Here is a 26431-nt window from a genome sequence, read left to right as displayed (position 1 = left end):
TTGAACTGTGGTGTTGGAGAAGACTCTTGAGAGTCCCTTGGACTGCAAGGAGATCCAACCAGTGTATCCTAAAGGAGATCAGTCCTGGGTGTTCATTGGAAGGACTGATGCTAAAGCTGAAATTCCAATACTTTGGCCACCTCATGCGAAGAGTTGACTCATTGGAAAAGACTCTGATGCTGGGAGGGATTGGGGGCAGGAGGAGAAGGGGACGACAGAGGATGAGATGACTGGATGGCATCACTGACTCGTTGGACGTGAGTTTGAGTGAAGTCCGAGAGTTGGTGATGGACAGGGAGGCCTGGCATGCTGCAGTTCATGGGGTCGCAAAGAGTCGGACATGACTAAGCGACTGAACTGAACTGAATATGGTTATGTTGAAAGAATAAAGGAATTAGCTAAAAGGGCTCTCACTGGCCTTAAAGGAGTCAGTTTGAGCATCAAAAAGAATAATGATTGTACCTGAATTAATTTTATATAGACACACACACAAGTTCATAATGATACTAAAAATGTTTCATTGGTCACCATTGGAGGTTGCTAGAGTACCAATCCATTACCATGAAAACTGATAATTTAGATTAAGGAATCAAACAAGTATCTTGCCCTACCTGTGCAAACTGTAGTTCAGGGCTAGTGAAGGAAATTTATTTACAGAAGAATTCCAGCTAATGCAAAACAAATGGTCATATTACAAAATCACCATTTTCTAACTCTTAACAAAATAACTGACCTAGACAATGAATATTAATGCTTGATAAACTATTAACAAAATATTGATGGGAACATTTATAATGGAAGGATCTGGCCAACATACCACCACAACCACTATAGAAACTAGTAGAACAACCAAATATAATGTGATTCATGGTGCAAGACAATAAGAAATAAAGAAAATTTTTTCTTCAAAAAACAAAGTGAAACTGAATTTAATTAAGCTTCTAAATTTAATTACCAATTTAAAATCAGTACAATGGACTTGGGAACAATATCAAGAACATAAACAGCATTGTAAAGATGCAATCAGCCAAATGCAAAATGTAGGAAATTCTACTGAGCAAATGGCCCGGTGTCTCAGTGTTTTATGGCATGCAAGATGAGGGTGGAGGGAGAGGAAGAATCAGGAGAAAATGTTACAAAATAACTGAGATTTAAGACACAAAACAACCAAATGTAACATGAATATGCTGTTTGGATGCTAATTTGAACAAATTAAATATAAGATGTTTTTGAAGTAATCAGGAAAATGGACAGGATATTAGAGAATACTAAGAGTCACTATTTTATTAAGGATGATAATATCACTGTTATGGTTTTAAAACCCTTATTATTGGAGATACATACTGAAAAATCTAGAATTGAAACCCTAGAATGGTTGATTCTTTAAATATTCATACAAACAACAGTAACATTGAGGAAATAGGTGAAATTAAATTGGCAAAATGTTGAAAATTATTGAAGTTATATAATGAATATATAGTTGTTAATTGTAGTATACTTTGTGTTTGACATTTCTCATAATAAAAAATTTGGTAAAATAATTATTATATGATTAAAATAAGGAGCCTATACTTTATTCAATTTTCAGAAACTTTAAAAAATTATATTTATTTTTAATTGATGATTGTTTTACAATACTGGTTAGAGTTCTGCCATACACTAACATGAATTAGCCATGGTGTACATATGTCCCCTCCCTCGTGAACCTCCTTCCCACCTCCCACCATTTCCTACTCACTCTAGGTTGTTACAGAGTCCTGGTTTGAGTTCCTTGAGTCATACAGCAAATTTCCATTGGCTGTTTTACATATTGTGGTGTATATGGTTCCATGCTACTCTGTCCACTCATTTCACCCTCTCCTTCCCTTCCTCTCCCCACCCTTGTGCATGAGTCCACTCTCTGTCTGCATCTCCACTGCTGCCCTGTCAGTAGGTTCCTCAGTACCACCTTTCTAGAATCCATATATATCCATTAACATATGTCATTTGTTTTTCTCTTTCTGACTTACTTACTTTGAATAATAGGCTCTAGATTCATCCACTTCATTAGAACTGACTTGAATGTGTTCCTTTTTATGGCTGAGTAGCTTCCCTGATAGCTCAGTTGGTTAAGAATCTGCTTTCAATACAGGACACCCCGGTTTGATTCCTGGGTCAGGAAGATCCCCTGGAGAAAGGATAGGCTACCCACTCCAGTATTCTTGGACTTCCCTTGTGGCTCAGCTAGTAAAGAATCCGCCTGCAATACGGGAGACCGGGGTTTGATCCTGAGTTGGGAAGATTCCCCTGGAGAAGGGAAAGGCTACCTACTCCAGTATTCTGGCCTGGAGAATTCATGGACTATGTAGTCCATGGGGTCGCAAAGAGTTGGACATGACTAAGCGACTTTCACTTTCACAGTGTTCCATTGTACCACATTTTCTTTATCCATTCATCTGTCAATGGCCAAATCTTGATGCTGTACAGCCTCTTGATATAAATTAAATCAACATCTAGCAATATTAGTGAGGGATTTCCCCATTAGATAGGGAAATGTACCACTATCTTCCAATTTCCTCAAGCAAATTTCTTTCCCTGTCTCTGAATCCACTGTTAGGTTCTATAATTATTTCATCTATTATATTTATTATATCTACCTTATTATGTCAAGAATAAAAGCATGGATTTTTGGATTCAGAAACACTTTGTTTCAAGCCCCAGACCTGTACTAATTATCCATATAACCTCAGGAAAAAAATAATTAACCTTTCTAAGCCTTAGTTTTTCTCATCTATAAAATGAGCAGAGTACTATCTGTTTTCTTTCAATCCAAAAAACTTAATATCTGAATAAGAATCCTCCATATTACATTCCTTTTCCTATTCTCTCTCTAAATGGCAGTAAAAATTACTTTTATCTATTGTCATTGTATAAACTCTTTCCAGAACAAAAAATTCAACTTTCTCCTAATATTTAGTCAAAATTCAAAATTAAGAATGGGACTGTTCTCTGCCAATTAGCTCCTCTTTTCTTCTGTTTTTTCTTTATAGTTTATTTATCTATGTTATTGAAGTATATTTACTATGTTGTATTCATTTCTGGCATACAACAAAGTGATTCAGTTATATATATATATATATACACACACATGTATATACATATATATACACATATATTCTTAATATTCTTTTCTATTATGGCTTATTTACAGGATATTGAAATATAGTTCTGTGTGCTATACAGTAGGGCCCTGTTGTTTATGTATTATATATATAGTAGTTCATATCTGCTAATTCCAAACTCCTAATTTATCCTTCTCCCACACCATTTCTCCTTTGATAAATTTAAGTTTGTTTTCTATGTCTGTGAGTCTGTTTCTGTAAATAAGTTCACATATCATTTTTTAGATTCCACATATAAATAATATCATGTGGTATTTGTCTTTCTCTTTCTGGCTCATTTCACTTAATATGATAATCTCTTGGTCCATCCATCTTGCTGTAAATGGCATTATTTCATTCTTTTTATCGCTGAATAATGTACCAGTACATACATACACATACACACACACACACACACACACACACCATGTCTTCTTTATCTATTTATTTGTTGATGGACATTTAGTTTTCTTCCAAGTCTTGGCTACTGTAAATAGTGCCACTGTGAACATTGGGGTGCATATATCCTTTTGAATTAGAGTTTTCATCTTTTCTGGATATTTGCCCTGGAGTGGGATTGCTGGATCACATGGCAACTTCTCGAACTGTTCTTAATTCTTAAAATATAGATTAGAATTGCTATTCTATATTAGAATCTATATTAAAGAATCTATATAAGATCTAAATTAGATAGTGCTCTATGCTCTAGTAAGAAAACTACTCAATTCACCATACTATTTGTCAGGTTTCCAAGAAACTGACACACTTTGTAATGAAACTTCCTTTCTTTGGTCAATAGACTGACCCCTAAAACTATAGTCCTTGCAGGCTGATGCAGCCTTATCATATCACAGGAGTCTGTATTTGAGCCCAAATGTAATGTTTGAAATGTGTGTGTGACTGGTATTTAACTACACATTTTAAGGGGAGTGAGAGGTCGTTTTGATCTGTGCATTCCAGCTACTATCGATCTGGTCACTTAAGGATGAAGACTACATTTATTGACCTTATAACAGAAGACACTGATGGCTTCCCCTATAAACCAACCTAAAAGGACACATGGTCACTGCTATGTCTATACCACTGCTTCAGATCAGATCAGATCAGATCAATCGCTCAGTCATGTCCGGCTCTTTGCAACCCCATGAATCGCAGCATGCCAGGCCTTCCTGTCTATCACCAACTCCCGGAGTTCACTCAGACTCACGTCCATCGAGTCAGTGATGCCATCCTGCCATCTCATCCTCTGTCGTCCCCTTCTCCTCCTGCCCCCAATCCCTCCCAGCATCAGAGTCTTTTCCAATAAGTCAACTCTTCGCATGAGGTGGCCAAAGTACCGGAGTTTCAGCTTTAGCATCATTCCTTCCAAAGAAATCCCAGGGCTGATCTCCTTCAGAATGGACTGGTTGGCTCTCCTTGCAGTCCAAGGGACTCTCAAGAGTCTTCTCCAACACCACAGTTCAAAAGCATCAGTTCTTGGGCGCTCAGCCTTCTTCACAGTCCAACTCTCACATCCATACATGACCACTGGAAAAACCATAGCCTTGACTAGACGAACCTTTGTTGGCAAAGTAATGTCTCTGCTTTTCAATATGCTATCTAGGTTGGTCATAACTTTCCTTCCAAGGAGTAAGTGTCTTAATTTCATGGCTGCAGTCACCATCTACCCACAATAGGCTGACAGAAGGGCTATCCCTCCTTTGACTGGACAAGAAAGGACCCATTTTTCCCAAGGATCTTTCAACTGTTGGGAATTCCCTGGCAGCCCAATGGTTAGGACTCCACACTTTCACTGTCAAGGGTTCATGTTCAATCTCTGATCAGAAAACTAAGATCATGCAAACCATGAGAAGCAGCAAAAAAAAAAAAAAAAAAAACAATCAATTAAAAAAAATAATCTTTCCACTATTGGGATAATTCCACCCACTGTCTTCCCCTCTGGCACAAAACTCTGCTTGGAGTGAGTAGAAACTAAAACCTGCTAAGCTTCTGTAGTTAGAGAACCTTCCTTTATCCTGGAAACATGGAGTTAGCAGCAACGCTTACATATACTTTACAGCACGTGTTTCTCTTCATACCTACATCCTAAAAGACTCAAGATTTTCATGCTAATTTCATATTAGAGAAGAGGTCATGTCAGATTAATACACATCCTTGACTACCAGCTTGTCTATTTCTATTTTTCTGTTCTTGCTTTATGGAATAATTTCATCTCAGGCCTTCTAGAGAAATAGAAGTGTCTAAGGATTGCTATTTATGTATCCCCACTTTCCATTCTGATAGTTCAGTTGGTAAAGAATCCACCTGCAATGCAGGACACTCTGGTTTGATTCCTGGGTTGGAAACATCCGCCAGAGAAGGGATAGGCTACCGACTCCAGTATTGTGGCCTGGAGAATTCCATGGACTGTATAGTCCATAGGGTTGCAAAGAATCAGGCACAACTGAGCGGCTTTCACTTTCACTTCACTGCCCACTAGATAGGTTTTTTTTTCCCTAAGGACTTGGGACTTGGCTTCATCACAATTCTCCAAAGCATTGGGAACCATGTTCTGGCCCCAGTAGTTACTCCATAAACACTGATGACTGAGTTTTGTTTATTTTGCTCTGATTTTCTATTAAATAAATATAAAAAGGAAGTGAAATACAGCCAACACTGAACAATATGACAAGAGAAGATATTTGGATAAAAGATCTGGGGCTATTGACGTGAAATCTCAGTCTACTATTTCCTGATTTTGATTGTTTAACATCAGAGTCAGAACTTCATTTTTTCCTCATATTTGTTTAATTACAGTCAATGATGTAGGGAATGTCTCAGATAATTGTGGTTTTCAAATTTTAAAAAATTGGATGTACACGTACCATGTATTCTAACCTCTGTTTAACAAACCCCAGATGAAATGACGAACAGAAAAATATATGACCACTCCCCTAATTATATTCCCAACCTGCTCACTGAACATGCCTAAATATTAAGGGTCTAAAACCAAATAGATTTAGGAATTTGACATGAACATCTCTCTAAAATAATAGGAGCTAATTACTACCAGCTATATCAATGTTTAAGTAAAATACCCTTTCTTATTTCCCTTTCAAATTCCACAAATAACTTAATAGAATAGATAATAAAATATAGAAATGATTCCTTAAATTCACAAAAGTCATAAAACAAGTCTTTATTGGTTTCCTCATCTCCAAAATGAGAATAAAAATGATAAACATCCAAAATGTTTTTTGCAATGAAGAGCCAATTAAAGTACTATAATTGTAAAGGACTTGTGAAACAAAATATGATAAAATTATTTTAACAATTATTATAATTATAAAAATCATAATTCAGCAGTTGGGGAATAGAAAATTTTTCTTTTCGGACTCTTAATTAACTAACCGTATTACTGAATTATCCAGCCATGTGTTTACTGTTAGCTGCTTTGCAGATAGTACTAGGAGGTCTTGGAACTGCCGCCTAAGCTTGGTTGGTCATGATTTATCTCTGCCACTGACCGTCAAAGCAGCATGTGAATCTGGCTCTGGAAGAAAACCAGATGCCACTACATTTGAGGCACCATTTCAATATACAGGATTGAATAAAAGAACTTGAAAATTATAATACTACTACTACTTTACTCAACAGCAATTAAATCCTTAGGAGAAAATGCATAAATCTAATCTGGATTGTAAGGAAAATAGTTGGAACTTTTCATTCTTTTGTAAATTCCAAATTAGATTGAGACAATATAACATTACCATGCAGATTTAGATTGAGACAATATAACATTACCATGCAGATATTTGAAGGAAATGAAGAATAATCCAGGCACCAAATGAAGATGAACCTCATTAATTAAAAGTAAAATTAACTACTAGTAGAAGTTTCAAATAATTTGGGGAAATAAAGCAGATAAAAATTATGAATAAAATAGGTCTCCTCTAATGCAGGAGACCTGGGTTCAATCCCTAGGTTGGGAAGATCCCCTGGAGGAGAGCATGGTAACTCATTCCAGTACCCATGGTCAGAGGAGCCTCGAGGGCTACAGTCCATGGGGTTGCAGAGTCAGACACTACTGAGCAACTATGCCCAGAGCACAATGATTAGACTACAAAGGTACTTCAAATTATTTTTGAGTTAGTATATTTTTTACCTTACATCTACAAAGTGGTATCAATCCTCCCAACTACTTATCATTCTATTTGGTAGACTTCCACAACTCTTAAACCAGAAAATAATCTTCTGAACTTTGTGCTTGATCAAACAGATTTAATCTAGAAGCCACTGCCTTTGCTTTCTTTCATATTTTTTAAGATAATGATTACATCATTTTGCTTGAGAAAAATCCATCCTCCAACCCAAACCTACTATTTATTTTCAACACCCAATAAAAATACAAGTTAAGTTGCAGTATACTAATTGCTAACAAGACAAAGCTGAATGAGAAATTAAGATGTGTAGTTCCTGCCATTCAGAAGTCCACTGTCCAATGGGAATACAAAGTCAATAGATACAATCAGTTCATTAGATGAGCTGGGTTCTTAAGACTGAGAGAAGATACCAACTTTGTTCTCCTCCTTGAATGGAATTTCATGCTTGCTTTGTCAAATCTCCCTTCTCCATTGTAAATATTTCAGGTAGCAACCTCAGCTCCTACATTCATCTTTGTATGCATGCATGCTCACTCAATCGTGTCTGACTCTTTGCGACCGCGGGGGCTGTAGCCCAGCAGGCTCCTCTGTCCATGGAATTTTCCAGGCAAGAAAACTGGAGTGGGTTGCCATTCCCTACTCTGCTGCTGCTTGTGCTAAGTCACTTCAGTCGTGTCCGACTGTGCGACCCCACAGATGGCAGCCCACCAGGCTCCCCTGTCCCTGGGATTCTCCGGACAATAACACTGGAGTGGGTTGCCATTTACTCTAGTCATCTTTTAGTAGTCTTAGTTGTGAGAAAGTCCAGCTCAATCTTATAGTGTATCTTCAGGATCTTGTACTGTTTCTTAACCTTACACTTGTACTCCAAAAATAGCACCCCCATTTTATAGATGAAGAAGCTGACACACAGAGGAGATAGGCCTTACTATAAAGATCACAGAGCCAGTAAATGGCAAAGCAGGGACACAAATCTGAGAAGTTTTCTGTTAGAACCTCTGCTGTTAACTTATGTACAGTACTATCTCTTCTATTAACCAAGTTGGTAAAATGATAGATATTTTAGAGTGGCACATTAAGCAGTGTTTTCATACTGGTAATTATAATGGTATAGTAACCCAGAGAATGACTGTAATGGTTGAACTTACGATGTGCTGAAGACATTTGGAATTAGAAAAGGGACTGTGGTCTCCCCCGCCCCCTTCTCCCCGTATCACCTACAACATCCATATGTTATAGCAAGTTAGCATCATGGGCAGATTTACATTTCCCTAAAGGTCCCATCACTTCATGGGAAATAAATGGGGAAACAGTGGAAACAGTGTCAGGCTTTATTTTTTTGGGCTCCAAAATCACTGCAGATGGTGACTGCAGCCATGAAATTAAAAGACGCTTACTCCTTGGAAGGAAAGTTATGACCAACCTAGATAGCATATTCAAAAGCAGAGACATTACTTTGCCAACAAAGGTTCGTCTAGTCAAGGCTATGGTTTTTCCAGTGGTCATGAATGGATGTGAGAGTTGGACTGTGAAGAAGGCTGAGCGCCGAAGAATTGATGCTTTTGAAATGTGGTGTTGGAGAAGACTCTTGAGAGCCCCTTGGACTGCAAGGAGATCAACCAGTCCATTCTGAAGGAGATCAGCCCTGGGATTTCTTTGGAAGGAATGATGCTAAAGCTGAAACTCCAGTACTTTGGCCACCTCATGCGAAGAGTTGACTCATTGGAAAAGACTCTGATGCTGGGAAGGATTGGGGGCAGGAGGAGAAGGGGACGACAGAGGATGAGATGGCAGGATGGCATCACTGACTCGATGGACGTGAGTCTGTCTGAGTGAACTCTGGGAGTTGGTGATGGACAGGGAGGCCTGGCATGCTGCGATTCATGGGATTGCAAAGAGTCAGACATGACTGAGCAACTGAACTGAAGTGAACTGAAAGGATATTTTCAACAATTTATTTTCTGCAGTTTCTTGGGTAACCTCCTTCTCAACTTCCAGGTGGTCAGCCAGTGCTATTACACATACAGTTCAATGTGAGCACATTCTGCTTAAGACATTCCATATCCAAAATATTTTTAGATTATCAATGATTCAATATCTTCAGAGATAAGCTTATATTTTTATAGAGTACTTCCCAGGGTGTGTTTTATGGAAAATTTGCCCCTTTAGGTTACTCCGTGAAAAGCATGTTCCTCAGTCACCTAAATTTGAGAAACTGCACATATTGTTTTTCCATGTTAAAGGTCTGATATTCACATTAGCAATATTTTAAATTGTGGGGAGAAATAAGCTAGATAAAACTATAGAACTTTGGGTAGAATTTCCGAAGTTTGTTTAACATGAGTCACATTTTTCTCTTCATAAATCTCTAATAAATTTGCATGGAACTAGTATATATCTCTAATGTGCCTTAAGTCCGGATCACTCAGGCCATTGGCTGTCCCTGAACCACACTGAGAATTTAGGAGACAAGTAGGAAGGAACCAGACTAGAGTAAGGAGGCTAAAACTCTGCCTTGATTCAATGCTTCTGGGTTCTTCAGCAGGTCATACTACTGCTCTAAGGAATAGGTTTTATATCTACAAATAAGAAAATAAAGTATACTGTGAGTGTGCATCCTCAGTCACTCAGTTGTGTCCAACTCTTTGCAGCCCCATGGACTTCTTTGTAGCCCACCAAGCTCCTCTGTCCAGGGGATTTCCCAGGCAAGAATACTGGAGTGGGTTGCCATTTCCTCCTCCAGAGGATCTTCCCAATTAGAGATTGAATCTGATTCTCTTGCATCTCCTGCATTGACAGGCAGATTCTTTACCAATAACGCCACCTGAAAAGCCCACAGTACACTAATGATTTTTAAACTCTGTTTTTTAGCCAAGAAATGTACCATGCAAAGGAATCTTACCTGAAAGTGAAGCTATTAATACTACATATTTGTGATGAGGATAAGAATAAGGTCTGCAGCTCTCCCTGCTCAGACCTTCATTTCTATCCCCCAGAACAGTATGAAACTAATAAACTATAATTTCCATCATCCCTTATAATCCTAATTAATTCTATGCTTTAAACATGGCTCCCTGCCTCTGTAACAAAAAACATCTGAGGATATTTAAAAGCTGTGAGACACTGAAATGAATGAATAGTGGTTAGATGGGATTTTATCCCTTTGGAACTTTTTCAGAATAAGCATATCAGCTTGACATATGAGGGTTTTTTAAAAAATATAAGCCAAAACTCTATTTGGCCTGTTAAATGTGCACTGACACCATCCAAATATATCTAGGGCACTCTTGTCACCACGAATCACCCCCACCTTCTGTCAAAGCTCCTGAATCACTGGAACAAGAGACCACAATCATATGACAACAGCAAACTCAGAATTTCCTCCAAAGTAGATTCCCACAAAAGCCAAATCAATAGGTTTCTAGACAGGAAAGAAAGCTCATTGAGTGTCCTTTAGGATTTCTGCCTAAATGTGATCAAGACCATCCTATGCAGAATGAGTGTGCCTTGGGACACTTTAAAGGAAGTGTCCAAGCCAGGATGCTGAGGTGACCAGATGGCTGGGAACTGAATGAAGGAAACAACTCTTAGGGGAAAGGAATGGTTTACATTAACCAGTGTCAGCTCCAGGAGGGGCAGAGTCCATGCTCACAAATGTTCTTGGTCAGAGCCCTGCCTGTGTCACTCACAGTCATTCCTCCTGAGAAACAAGAATTTATGTGGCTTTTCATCCAAACCTGCTCTTCTCTGCTGCCTACAAAATTGATGACTGGCAGAGAGCTAGATTTGCTTGTGCTTTAATGGTCTGACCACTCAGCATGGTCTCAGTTCACAAAGCTCGACACTCATCGCCAGTGGGACTCACCTTTGGTCTCCATGGCAATGCAGACCTCTGACAGCAGAGGCACCCTGTCTCCTTTTGCTGGTAACAGGCAGATGCCTTCAGGTCCAGGTCAGAATACAATGAGAGACAAAGGAGAGCTTTTCATTGTAAATTTGTATTTTCCAGAGAAACCAAAGCAACAGGATGTGTGTGTGTGCGCACGCATGTGTAATTTATTATAAGGAATTGGCTTGCATGATTATGGAGGCTGAGGAGTTCTAAAATCTGCAGTCTGAAAGCTGGAGGCCCAGAAAATCCAGCAGTGTAGTTCTGAGAACCAGAAGGTGGATCATGTAAGTTCCAGTCAAGGGCAAGGAAGACCAATATTCAAGCTCAACCAGTCAGGCAGACAGAGTAAACCCCCCATTCCTCTTCCTTTTCATTTTATTCAAGTCCTCAACAGATTGGCAAATGACCACCCACATTAGTAAGGTAATCTGTTCCACCCAGCCCACTGAATCAAATGCCAGTCTCATCTAGAAACACTCACAGACATACCCAGAAGTAATGTTTAATCTGGCACCCAGTGTCCCAATCAAGATGACACATAAAATCAATCATCACAAAGCCCCACCCCAAAAGCTTAGTTTCCTACCTAACCAACCTCCAGTCAAGGGAAATGTTAAGGAGCTTTCCTGCTAGGGCCAGTGATCCAAGAGACTGGCTCCTTGGAACAGCATATGGAGCTGTTATTAAAGAAGCTGCTGTTAACTACCACCTATTATCCAGATCAGTGGTAAAGAATCCACCTGCCAGTGCAGAAGACACGAGAGAATAGGGTTTGATCTCTGGGTTGGGAAGATCCCCTGAAGTAGGAAATGGCAACCTACTCCAGTATTCTTGCCTGGGAAATTCCATGAACAGATGAGCCTGGTGGGCTACAGCCCATGGGGTCCAGAGTTAGACACAACTAAGTGACTGAGCACAACATTATTCAGATCAACACTTTACTCTCAGGCACTCATTAAAGGATTCTCACAACCCTGACATTTTTAAGAAGATTCACATTACAATCCTTCTCAGAGTTAGGCACCAGCTTTGCCTACATATCCCAAAAGTCCTCCATTCCAGCCATCCTTCCATAACTCAAAATCCCAAGCAAGTAATTCCCCCATAGCGGCAGCATTCGAACCTAAAGTTCTAACACTAAAACTACCCTCCAAATTGAAGAGGTTCCAGACCTACAAGAAAAGGGACCCTAAGATGGAGACATAGATAACAGTGTTACTGCTGACCTCGTGAATATCTAGCACCATGACCCTGAGAACATTCAAAAAGCTGCCTTCAGCATCAGCCTCCGGGACAGGCCCACAGCAGCTCATTTGCTTACAAACCAAACTCATTACTTTCTGTGTTAGGCCTCTGAGTTTCCACATCCCTTGCTTGATAACCTAGCTCATATATTTATGCTTTTCATTTTGTAACACATCAGACTCTTAATTTCTTTTCTCCTCAACTGCACAATGCACCCCTAGCTTCCGTTTTTACCTTGAATACATTGCCTCTTTGGTTTTTAATTGGATTACATTTCTGGTTAAGGCTCCAAGAACAGACAATCCCTTAGCCTGCCTGAAGTTTGCAGCACACAACTGCCTGTTCCTTCAAGATGTATCAAGTGGTCCATTGGCAATTCATGGCAGCAAAACTCCATTGTCCACCAAGCCTGTTCACCCCTGAAAACCCTTATTGCCAGTCCTGAGAGAAGAGCTAAGAACAAGTCTCTGCCCAAACTTCAGCTCTATTTTTGTGAGTAATCAGCTTTTCTTTGGGAAATAGTTCTAAAATATAAAATTAATGCTGAGAAGACTTCTTGATACTACTTCTATAATTGCCTGATGAAAAACTTCCTTTAGCAACCCTCCAAAGAAGAGTAGGATTTCCCTGTCCTCTTTGAAATACTCATTCAAAGTCAACATATCCAAAATTGAACTCAATTCTCTGCCCCCAAACATACCCCTCCTTTCTTGTTCTCTCTCATTAAATAGCATGCTTTTTTTTCAAATTGCCTACAAGACTCTTGAGTCCTTCTATTCTCTTCCTTCTCTCTCATTCCCAATATCCAGTCACCTTATTCTATCAATTCTGTCTCCTATATCTCCCTCAAATCTACTCACCTCCTTATTTCAGGCACCAAAATCTTTTCCCAAAAGATTATTTAAAATGTCGCAACCAAATCCTGCTTTCCATTTCTATCTGTTCCCACTTCACCTGAAATGAAGTAACTGAGGTGATCATGATGTAACTAAGGTAATCTTTCTAAAACACAAATACGTCTTCTGTTCAAAATACTTACATATCTCCCTATTACACTTAGAATAAATGCCATACTCCTTAACAGGATATACAAGCTAGTCATGATTCAGGCTTTACTTTTCTCTCCATCTTTCTTTCTCCCCACTCCTCTCCTATCACCATATAACACTCCCTGAGTGAATCACATTTTTTCACCATTGGGATTTTGCACATACTGTTTCTGCTTCCTGAAATATTCTCCCTTCTCTGCCATCTCTTCACCTGTCCAACACTACTCATTATTCAAATATCAGTTTCACCCCTACTTCTTCAGGACATCTCCTCTAAACCATCCCAATGCACCTCCAGACCTGGCTAAATGAACTTCCTGTGTGTTACTGTTACACCACTGGATTAAAGCTATGGTAGTACTTATCCTACTATATTATCCATAAAACCAGGAATTACTTGTAATTTTAATCACCTCTCACCCCTAATGAGTTAAGAACAATTTCTTATTCCCTGCTTCATCCCTGGCATCTCAAAGAATATCTGCATCAAATAAGCACTCAATTAAAAAAAAAAAGTTGGTGAATAAATGGATGTTGACATTCACCTCCTAGAGACTGCCCATAATGATCACTGAAACCTGACTTCACCACTGTAAGAGAAGTTGGACAGGGTCACACTGGGTAATTTGCTCTAAGGACAGGATTTCGCTGCAGGCAGACTAACTAGCATGTTTATTTCTAAGAATTATGATTAATATTTCCTTTTCAGGTATTGGAAGACACACCTCTTTGGGATGAATCTAAGTCCAAGGCAGTGCCTAGACTTGATGTTCTAAAAAATGTAATCAGTTGCCTAATCCTGATGAAATATTGACTAGATCACACTTCTGAATTTTTTCATTATTCATAAATCAGGAAAAAATGTACATTATTCTCTTCCCTACTTTAAAATATATCCAGCCTGGAGAAATTAAGGAGAGCACCAATTCAAAAACAATCTGGTTCCACTATGAAATACTGTGGCTTCCCAAGTGGTGTAGTGGTAAAGAACCCACCTGCTAATACAGAAGAAGTAAGAGATGTGGGTTGGATCCCTGGGTCAGGAAGATCCCCCGGAGGAGACATGGCTATCCACTCCAGTATTCTTGCTTGGAGAACCCCATGTACAGAGGGGTCTGGCAGGCAACAGTCCATAGGGTCACAAAGAGTCGGACATGACTGAAGCGACTTAGCATGTAAGCATGAAATATTTTCTCTAAACTCCCCTATTTTATATGATGAGCTACTTAATGATACAACTCAGGAATATGCCTCCTGAAATACCACAGAATACAGCATTGCTCTGAATTTTTGACAGTACCTTGGTATGATATATCAGCAATTCATTCCCTAGCTCTGAAAGATTGAAGATCAGTAACTAAATCATGTAAGTGCTTATCAAGTAATTATGTTATTAAAATGACATAAATCAGTCAGTGCATATCTCGCTTTTGTCTCAGTCTCTTTGTCTTCTCCATTTAACTAGTCAAAACACTATTTTCAGCACCATAGTCAGGAATTAAGAAAGCTATATTTAAATAATGTTAATAGGAGTGACATAAACCTGCACGAAGTAATCACTGAAGTCTAAGACTACACTCCCTTGAAGTTAGCAAGGAAAAATAGGCAGCAGCAGCCTGAACTTGGAATTCTAAGCTTTTGTTACAAAGAAGCAACATTTATACTTTATATATCATTTTTTCCCTTATCACTGGAACTTCTTACTCTTATTTTTACTCTCATATGATTAACATTTATCAAGAACAAAAATAGTCAAAAAAAATAAAAAATACACTCATGGAGCCCTATAAAGGCTCCATAAAGTGTTTTTTTTCATCATCAATTAGAATTGTAAAAAGGTGTTTTTACTTTTTCAAGTTTAATTCAGAAATATTTAAAATTCTAATTCCCAACTGAATTTGAGTTTGGGGAGGTTTAAAGGAAATGACCTTTAAAATGACCAAAGAAAGTATTTCCCAAAAGTCATTTATTTAGATTTCCTAACTGTGGTAATAACTTGCGAATTAGATTTAGAGAAATAGAATGTGTGTGTGTTTGGGGGATGGGGAGCAGGGAAGGAAATAACACTGACTTAGAAGTCTGTCCTTCAGGGAAAAGAACCTTACCCACACTCAGAAAGCCATTTTCTGACCATTTAAAACCAACTGGAAAATGTCAAGACACTTTTAAAGACAGCTATTAGAAATGCAAACAGAAAGTTGTCTCTGACTCTCATAAGCAAAGTAAACAAAACAATGCACTTTCTAGAAGATATTTTGTTAGTTCAAAAAAAAAAAAAAAGGCCTATCTTGCTTCAAAAGTATTTCAAAGATGATCTACTAGCCTATGGATAGTTATTGCCAGGAAAGATGAAGCTCACAGATGAAAGAACATTCAATTTCTCCAGAAGGAAGTCATTAGAACTTCTTTGGTAAGTACAATTTCAGTGCAGAGGATAGTGAGAAAGTAGTTGAGAGAAGGTCAAGAAGAAAGTCAGAGGTGAGGAAGTGATTCAAACATCTGATGGGTTTGGAATAGACTGAAGGAAAGGTTTTTAGTTGAAGAATGAAGAAAAGTTAATGGATTTGGAGCGGGGGTGTTTAATAAGAGTAAAAGGGATTTAAAGTTAAAAGATAAAGGAGAGTTTCCAAGAAAAGTTATGGGAAAGGAATACCACAGGGAGAAATTTATTCATCCAGAATTCTAGAAAAGAGAAAAGCAGGAATATGAAGGTACAAATAAGAGGAAAGATAGAATTAAATCAGAGAGAAAATGAAAGTAGCATAAAGGAATAAAGAAAAACAGAGAAAGGTAGGATGAAGAGAGACTATTCTGGAGAACTTAATAATGTCTTAAACGAGCATCTTTTAAAAAGTAACAGTAAAAACTATAAAATTTTGGTAGAGAGTTGGAGGAAATGGTAAAAGGTCTTGGGCTAAAGTTAAGGGAAGCAAGTGGGATAGGGGTATGCTGCTGTATATGATTACAACAAAAGCTGCAAGAGAAAAGAACAAACCTTTACTGAAGGGTTTTGTCCAGAAAAATGCACTTCCATCCCCCCACACAAAGGGAAAACAAAATGCAAACAGGTAGATGAAATAATGACAGTCCAAAGCTAGGAGTGGGTAAAGCAAACATGAAGACAAAATGAACAAGAAATTTTTGATAAGAAGAGTGGAACTCTTCGTGCAGTGAGCAGAGATTAGGGATCAACGGAATGGAAGGCACATTCAGGGCAGAGAGAAACAAGGATTAAACTTCCCTGAAACATACAGTTAACTGAGTTCAACTTGTTGTTCAGTCGCTCAGTCGTGTCTGACTCTTTGTGACCCCATGGACTGCAGCACGCCAGGCTTCCTTCACGATCTCTTAGAGTTTGCTCAAACTCATGTCCACTGAGTTGGTGATGCCACCCAACCATCTCATCCTCTGCCGCCAACTTACCTTGGGTAAAATCTTTCTAAACAAGAGAGAATTTAACTATGACCTGTAATGATTTTCTCCCTTACAGGTTAAAATAGCTTGAAACACAGGGCACAATATTTCTGTACACTACTTCCCCTGATAGAGTGTACTTTTCATCTGGTGTTTAGAACAAACTTATCATATATCTCCAGGATGAACAAAGTCAACAAGCAATTTCTTTTTCACTGCCATTAGTGTTTACTCACCTTTCTGGTTTATAACTGTTCAATTTTAAGACTACCTCCAAGGATTTTCAAAATTTTCTGTAATACAACACCTAAGTGTTAAGTAATAAAGGAATGTCTTGGAACTCTTCCCTAATATTATAATACTACATAGATAGCCTGATATATGTTCATAAGAAGCTTCTTTTTTAATTATTTAAATATAAATGTATTTATTTTAATTGGAGGCTAATTACTTTGCAACATTGTATTGGTTTTGCTATACACTGACATGAATCCGCCACGGGTGTACACGTGTTCCCCATTCTGAACACCCCTCCCACCTCCCTCCCCATACCATCCCTCTGGGTCATTCCAGTGCACCAGCCCCGAGCACCCTGTATCATGCATCAAACCTGGACTGGCAATTCATTTCACATTTGATAATATACATGTTTCAATGCTATTCTCCCAAATCATCCCACCCTCGCCCTCTCCCACAGAGTCCAAAAGACTGTTCTATACATCTGTGTCTCTTTTGCTGTCTCACATACAGGGTTATCGTTACCATCTTTCTAATTCCATGTATATGCATTATTATACTGTATTGGTGTTTTTCTTTCTGGCTTACTTACTTCACTCTGTATAATAGGCTCCAGTTTCATCCACCTCATTAGAACTGATTCAAATGTATTCTTTTTAATGGCTGAGTGGCATCTGGTCCCACCACTTCACGGGAAATAGATGAGGAAACAGTGGAAACAGTGTCAGACTTTATTTTTCTGGGCTCCAAAATCACTACAGATGGTGACTGCAGCCATGAAATTAAAAGATGCTTACTCCTTGGAAGGAAAGTTATGACCAACCTAGATAGCATATTCAAAAGCAGAGACATTACTTTGCCAACAAAGGTTCGTCTAGTCAAGGCTATGGTTTTTCCTGTGGTCATGTATGGATGTTGAGAGTTGGACTGTGAAAAAGGCTGAGCGCCGAAGAATTGATACTTTTGAACTGTGGTGTTGGAGAAGACTCTTGAGAGTCCCTTGGACCGCAAGGAGATCCAACCAGTCCATTCTGAAGGAGATCAGCCCTGGGATTTCTTTAGAAGAAATGATGCTAAAGCTGAAACTCCAGTACTTTGGCCACCTCATGCGAAGAGTTGACTCATTGGAAAAGACTCTGATGCTGGGAGGGATTGGGGGCAGGAGGAGAAGGGGATGACAGAGGATGAGATGGCTGGATGGCATCACTGACTCGATGGACGTGAGTCTGAGTGAACTCCGGGAGTTGGTGATGGACAGGGAGGCCTGGTGTGCTGCGATTCATGGGCTCGCAAAGAGTCGGACACGACTGAGCGACTGATCTGATCTGAATACTCCATTGTGTATATGTACCACAGATTTCTTATCCATTTGTCTGCTGATGGACATCTAGGTTGCTTCCATGTCCTGGCTATTATAAACAGTGCTGCGATGAACATTAGGGTACACGTGTCTCTTTCAATTCTGGTTTCCTCAGTGTGTATGCCCAGAAGTCAGATTGCTGGGTCGTATGGCAGTTCTATTTCCAGTTTTTAAAGGAATCTCCACACTGTTCTCCATAGTGGCTGTACTAGTTTGCATTCCCACCAACAATGTGAGAGGGTTCCCTTTTCTCCACACCCTCTCCAGCATTTATTGCTTGTAGACTTTTGGATCGCAGCCATTCTGACTGGCGTGAAATGGTACCTCATAGTGGTTTTGATTTGCATTTCTGACAATGAGTGATGTAGAGCATCTTTTCATGTGTTTGTTAGCCATCTGTATGTCTTCTTTGGAGAAATGTCTGTTTAGTTCTTTGGCCCATTTTTTGATTGGGTCATTTATTTTTCTGGAGTTGAGCTGCAGGAGTTGCTTGTATATATTTGAGATTAATTCTTTGTCAGTTGCTTCATTTGCTATTATCATAAGAAGCTTCTGATAATCTACCACTACCTTTTATCATTTTGTGAAGATGCTGACATCAACTTAAAGGAAATTTTGTCACAATACTAGGACTTCACACACAAAACAGTACTAGGACTTCACACATAGAGAGGTGGAAAGTATATGGGGTTTTACACAGACCAAATTCAAATCCCAGATTTATGATGCTGGGCAAGTTTCCTGTCCCCTCTGAGCCTCAGTTTTATCATCTATAAATTTGGGGTAATAATATTTACCTGCTTGGTTGCTGTAATATTTACCTTCCTATTGTTGTAAAGGAGATAGCATAAAGTATGCTTTATAAATTGCTTGGCACCGAGTGCATACATGCTCAGTCACTCAGCCATGCAGTCATGAGTAGGCACTCCTAAATTACAATTATTATTGTTATTCACATTTCTGAGGCATAAGAATCTCATCTAGATGTAAATTCTCTTGCTCTGGGTCACTCCATGAAATTGTTACCTTTCCTGAGGCCAACATAATATATTAGCCATTTTGTAGAAACAGATACAGTTTATTTTTGGGAACATAATTCAATTTTCAAAGTTTAATTTTAATGTTACTGATAGTGTAAATGTTACTGATAGTTGGTGATGGACAGGGAAGCCTGGCGTGCTGCAGTCCATGGGGTTGCAAAGAGGCGGACACGACTGAGGGACTGAATTGAACCTATAGTGTAAAATCAGGCCTCTTTTATATTTAGGCTATTCACTTCATTTCTTTCTCTGTTCTCACCACAGCTAATAAACTGTAAATATCTTATTATTTTATTTTCATATATTATGCCTTTGCTATTGCTAAGTCACTTCAGTCGTGTCCAACTCTGTGCGACCCCCATAGACGGAAGCCCACCAGGCTCCCCTGTCCCTGGGATTCTCCAGGCAAGAACACTGGAGTGGGTTGCCATTTCCTTCTCCAATACATGAAAGTGAAAAGTGAAAGTGAAGTTGCTCAGTCGTGTCCGACTCTTGGCGACCCCATGGACTGCAGCCTACCAGGCTCCTCCATCCATGGGATTTTCCAGGCAAGAGTACTGGAGTGGGGTGCCATCGCCTTCTCCATATTATGCCTTAAAAGCATTAAAAATGACTAAATATTGAACATAGTGAACCCCTATTTTGATGACAGGCTTCTAATTGATGAGTTAAGTCAATGCTTGTTTACAAAAAATATATATATATAAATATATATTTAATATATATTAATATAGTACATTAGTATACTATATGGGCTTTCCTGAGACTCAGCAGGTAAAGAATCCACCTGCAATGCAGGAGACAAAGGAGATGCAAGTATGATCCCTGAATTGGGACGATCCCTTAGAGCAGGAAATGGCAACCCACTCCAGTATTCTCTCCTGGAAAATTCCCGAGGAGCCTGGTGGGCTATAGTCTATGGAGCTACAAGAGTAGGACATGACTAAGCACACACAGGAGGACATGAGTATACTATACATGTGCTATATCCATTATGAATGTTTATCATTATTATATGTAAGATACATAATATTTTAACCACTTTCTTATATACTATTAGTATGCTAAAATGTCATTTAAACATTTGTGTTTAGGGAAAAACTTTTCAGAAATTCAGACATTCTATTTCTGGCTTTGATCACTTTTTATAATGTAATGGCACTTAAAAGGAGGCACATCAAACTTCCCATTTGGCTTCAAGGTGAAGAATGACAGATTCTTGCCTAAGAGTAAGCAGAACCAGGGGAGGCTCAAGCAGATGGAGAAAAGGCAGCAACAAAGAGGCCAGAGACTTGGGGCTCAGGAATGACCACAGACACATGTCCCCAACTTCACAATGTCACCAAGAACCACCTCTGCTAACAAGACATTTAAGGCTTTTGATAAGCAGGAATACTCTTTCCCTTTCTCACACTTCAGTAACAGTTGACATCTCTGTTAGCATATTTGTTACTTATGTGTGACAACTGTCTTCTCAGGAGATGATTTGAGTTACTGAATAGCAGGGACCATATTGTTTTCTCTTAGAGAAGATGTTCAAGACCCTTTGGAGGAATGAATTCTTAGCATTAACATGACCTGACTACTGGGTAACCGGTAACCACCTTCTTGCCAAACACAGTGGCCTTGCTTCATACTCTAAAGTGTTTGACACTCAGACCCCTTCAGAAACCACTTCCTCCCTTACTTTTTGTAGCATATCCTACCCAGGTTCTCTTTATACTTGTTTGTCCATTGATCCCTTGTATCCTTCAGCTGACTCTTCTACCATCTCCCATTCCCTAATTAGAGAACAGACAAGTGTTTACCCCTCTGCCCAGCTAACAGCTTTTGTTAGACACCCTTAGCTTCTATGGACTTCCCTAGTAGCTCAGCTGGTAAAGAATCCACCTGCAATGCAGAAGACCGCAGTTCAATTCTTGGGTCGGGAAGATCCCCTAGAGTAGGGATAGGCTCAGTTCAGTTCAGTTCAGTTGCTCAGTCGTGTCCGACTCTTTGTAACCCCATGAATTGCAGCACACCAGTCCTCCCCGTCCATCACCAACTCCCGGACTTCACTCAAACTTACGTCCATCGAGTCAGTGATGCCATCCAGCCATCTCATCCTCTGTCGTCCCCTTTTCTTCCTGCCCCCAATCCCTCCAAGTATCACAGTCTTTTCGAATGAGTCAACTCTTCACATGAGGTGGCCAAAGTGCTGGAGTTTCAGCTTTAGCATCATTCCTTCCAAAAAATACCCAGGACTGATCTCCTTTGGAATGGACTGGTTGGATCTCCTTGCAGTCCAAGGGACTCTCAAGAGTCTTCTCCAACACCACAGTTCAAAAGCATCAATTCTTCAGTGCTCAGCTTTCTTCACAGTCCAACTCTCACATCTATACATGACCACTGGAAAAACCATAGCCTTGACTAGACAGACCCTTGTTGGCAAAGTGATGTCTCTGCTTTTGAATATGCTATTTAGGTTGGTCATAACTTTCCTTCCAAGGAGTAAGCATCTTTTAATTTCATGGCTGCAGTCACCATCTGCAGTGATTTTGGAGCCACCCACTCCAATATTCTTGGGCTTCCCTGGTGGCTCAGATGGTAAAGAATCCACCTGCAATGCAGGAGACCTGGGTTCGATCCCTAGGTTAGGAAGATCTTTTTGAGAAGGGTATGGCAACCCACTCCAGTGTTCTTGCCTGGAGAATTCAATGGACAGAGGAGCCTGGTGGGCTACAGACCATGGGATTGCAAAGAGTTGGACATGACTGAGTGACTAAGCATAGCTCAGCTTCAACAATCTCCTTTTTGCTTATTACTCTGCAATCTACATCTTTAGCCCTAATCTCCTTACCAAGCTTTAGAGTGTCTCCACTCAAAGATACCTGGTTTCAAATTCAACATAGCTGCAAACAAAACTCCTTCTTTTCTCTTCAAAAGAGCTTCCTCATTTTTTGACCATGGCATCACAGTTTTCTGCATAATTTTCTAGAGTATGTGTCATATATCCATTCTTTCATGTGAGAAAGGGATACATGTTCAGTTAATTTGAAGGAAAGAAGAGTTAAGTACAATTTAAAAGGTTTCTTTTCTTCAGGACTTCTCAGAGCCTTTTATATGCTAATGTGTATTATGAAATCTCCAAAATGAGGATTGAGCATATACTGTTTACAAATATATTTGATTATGGGACTCTTTCTGGAAGGGCCTCTCAGAAAGAACCAGCTGTACCAAAACACACATAAAATCTTATCTTAGTCATCTTTGACTTTCCCATCGTTTATTTATGCTATTTCCTGTATCTAAGTAGTTAACAAATACTAATAATTCTGAAATATCTCTTTTCTTTCCATTCCTGCTATTCATATACTAATGAATAATTCCCCTGATCTAAGCTTCCAGCATTTCATAACTTTAGAACAGTGTTTCTATTGATTCCTGTTCTCACCCACCAGACAGAACTTCCTAAGCCATTGTTTTTATTATGCCATTTCATTTTAAAAATCCTCTGTTGCTCCCAGAATCAAGTCAAACCCCAAACCTGGAACTTGTTATCCTATTCACAGGCTTATTCCTTCCACGCCTCTGAGTTCTTCATCCAACCAGGTCCTGCCATAATCTATTATTAAACATAGCATGTGTGCAAGTGTGCTAAGTCACTTCAGTCGTGTCCAACTCTTTGCGACCCTATGGACCATAGCCTGCCAGACTCCTCTGTCCATGGGGATTCTCCAGGCAAGAATACTGAGTGGACTGCCATGGCCTCCTCCAGGGGATCTTCCTGACCCGGGGACTGAATCCTCGTCTCTTACATCTCCTGCATTGGCAGGCGGATTCTTTATCACTAGTGTCAGCTGGAGGAGAAGGCAATGGCACCCCACTCCAGTACTCTTGCCTGGAAAATCCCATGGGCAGAGGAGCCTGCTAGGCTGCAGTCCATGGGATCACGAAGAGTCGGACACGACTGACCGACTTAACTTTCACTTTTCACTTTCATGCATTGGAGAAGGAAATGGCAACCCACTCCAGTGTTCTTGCCTGGAGAATCCCAGGGACGTTGGAGCCTGGTAGGCTTCCGTCTATGGGGTCGCACAGAGTCGGACACGACTGAAGCGACTTAGCAGCAGCAGCAGTGTCACCTGGGAAGCCCCCTCCCATCCAGTACCCAAGGCACATTAATTCATTAATCACAACTCTTTCTGATCTTAGTTTCTACCTCAGAATATTTCTGAACACAGTGCTTTAGGAAGTTACTACTGACTACTATTGGAGTTGATACAGAAAATAAAAAAGAAAAAGACAATAGCCTTCTCAGCCATAAAGACCAGTTTCTCAGTTTATTCTGTGTGATTTTGGACTTTTGACCTCTATAAACTTTAGATTCTTCACCTCTGACTGTGTATAACGCTCCAGTGGGCAGTTTGTTGCAAAGGCCAAATGAGCTGGTATGAGTGAGAGCCACTAAACAGGAACAGGGCAGATGACCAAGATCTATCTCTTTCCTCCTCCTCCTCTTGCTTTATACCTATCTAAACATCATATTTACACTCTTCTGGCCTGCTTGGCCAGGCTAGCCCAGGCTGACAAGCCTCTCTTCTCACTCCTCGGGCCATCTGCATTTCTATCCTGGATACTCTATCTAGCTGTGTTGTCCATTTGTGTTGTATAATTTTCTGTAGGCCCCTGGCCTCAAAAGTCCTTGACCTCTCATCTCCAGTAATACCCAGCTCCACAACACCATACAATTCCTTACACAGTCCTACCTCATTCTCCAATACAGTTCACATCTCTTCTGATGTCCTCTCTGACTACAGATATCTGTTCATCTCCCTTTGATCCTTGACTTCCAAGTCTGTGTCCTACTCTTAGGAACCTAATCCTTTCAACCCTCCTGATTTTTTAAGTTCATCAGCCTCCTCCTATCTTTCTTTGCCTTCCTGCCAATCTGGGTCCCCTGGATGGTCATTCAGTGAAGCACTAACCACAAGTCTAGAATTCCCTGCCCCTGTATTTTCTGCCACTCCTTCCATGCCAAGTCCCAGATCACTATGGGCCCTCCTTGGCTCCCAGTCCTGTGCTGCTGAGCATTGCCTTGTGATTTGAGATCTGTGGACTCTGTTATTTTTTAGGGAACTGTTTATTCTCTATTTACTAGCACTGGCCTTAAGCAGTTGCCTCAGAATGGTATATTAAAACACACACGAAATTTCTCTCTCTTTTAAAATGCAAATTCTTGGACCCCACCCCAATTATTCTGATTGAGTTAGTCTGGTGTAAAACCCAGTAATCTATATTTTAAGAAGTACCCAAAACAGGAGCGGGCAAACTACTGTCTATAGGCCAAATGTGGCTCATTGTTTGTTTCTGTACTATCCTCAAGCTAAAGTTTTATATTTTTAAGTGATTTAAAAAATATCAAAAGAAGAAGACTATTTCATGACACGTAAATATTAACATTTCAATGTCCCTCATTTTTTCTCTTTTTAAGGACTTTATTTTTCTAGCAGTACAGTTTCAGGTTTATAGCAAAATTGAGAGGAAGATGCAGAGGTTTCCCAGATAGCCCCTGCCTCTATGCATGCACAGGCTTCCCCATCATCAACGTCACTCATCAGAATGGGACATTTGTTACAACTGATAAGCCTACACTGACACATCATCATCACCCCCAAGTTCACAGTTTATATTAGGGTCCACTCTTGTGTTCTTCATTCTGTGTGTTTGGATAAGTATATAGTATATAATGGCATTGTCCATCATGATATCATAGGACTATGTTCATTGCCCAACATGAATAAAATTCTCCTACAATACAGCTAACTCTCATTTATGCATTATCTATGGCTGCTTTCATGATACAACAGCTAAGTTGAGTAGCTTTAACAGAGACCACACGGCCCACAAAGTCTGAAATATTTACAATCTGTCACCTTACAGAAAGTTTGCTGGTCTGAATTAGCAGATTCTGCTGTAGAATCAGACCTCACCTTGAGGTATCAACATGTAACAAGGTTCGTTGAAATCCATGCTACCTAAACTTCACTTCTTCTCTTCATCTCTTACTGATGCACCAATGCCCTAGAGTTGCTATTTCAACTCATTCCTTTGTCTCTATAAGGACCTCCCCATTTCCATCTCTCTTTATGGACCTCCTCCTTCTTACCAGGTATCTAATCTCTCATTTTATTTATAAAGAACATCAAGCCTGCACAATAAGAATGCTTTCAAATTACTTCTTTTACTCTGTTACCCCATGCGAAACCGAAACTATTCAAAAAAACAAGGTCTAATGATATTTTAGTATCTGTAAGCTTGCGCTCAAATCCCAGCTCTGCAGTTGTTAATATTTCACTGTGACCCTAGGCAAGACTTCAACCACTAAGTTGTATGGTGTATAAAACTGACTGATGACACCTGGCTTAGAGGGCTGTCGTGAAGGTGAAGTTAAACAACAGGGCCTTGCATAAAAAGGAACGCATCAGTCCTAATGAGGCAGATGAACATAGAGCCTATTATACAGAGTGAAGTCAGTCAGAAAGAAAAACATTGTGTACTAATGCATATATAAGGAATCTAGAAATATGGTACTGGTGAACATGTTTGCAGAGCAGTAATGGAGACACAAATGTTAAGAACAGACTTATGGACATGGCTGCTTAGAGGGGAGGAAAAAGAGGGTGGGATGTACGGAGAAATTAATACGGAAATATATATTACCATATGTAAAACAGATGGCCAATGGGAATTTGCTGTATGACTTAGGGAACTCAAACTGGGGCTTGATAACAACCTAGAGGGGTGGAATGCGAAGGGAGGATGGAGGGATGTTCAAGTGGGAGGGGACATGGGTAAACCTATGTCTGATTCATGTTGATGCTTGGTAGAAATCAACACAATACTGTAAAGCAATTACCATTCAATTAAAAA

The 26431-nt window shown here is 39.6% G+C and overlaps 1 long non-coding RNA gene across 8 annotated transcripts in view; it reads right to left on the bottom strand.

Moving 5' to 3' along the window:
* LOC147379598 (uncharacterized) overlaps positions 1-26431 on the bottom strand; it is a 436432-nt gene that overhangs the window by 315592 nt on the left and 94409 nt on the right. Inside the window, exon 4 of one of the 8 annotated variants that reach the window (XR_015162167.1) lies at positions 6290-6672. The exons of the other annotated variants lie outside the window; for them this stretch is intronic. This is a non-coding gene — a long non-coding RNA (uncharacterized LOC147379598). Of the gene's footprint in view, positions 1-6289; positions 6673-26431 lie in introns of those variants that run through there. 8 annotated transcript variants of the gene reach the window in all.

Source organism: Bos grunniens, chromosome 1, assembly GCF_055505025.1.
Source record: "Bos grunniens cultivar Pamir isolate PY7600 chromosome 1, Bosgru_T2T1.0, whole genome shotgun sequence".
NCBI classification, from domain to species: Eukaryota; Metazoa; Chordata; class Mammalia; order Artiodactyla; family Bovidae; genus Bos; species Bos grunniens.
Note: the sequence above shows the minus strand (reverse complement) of the source record. Positions and strands in the feature narration are given on the sequence as shown.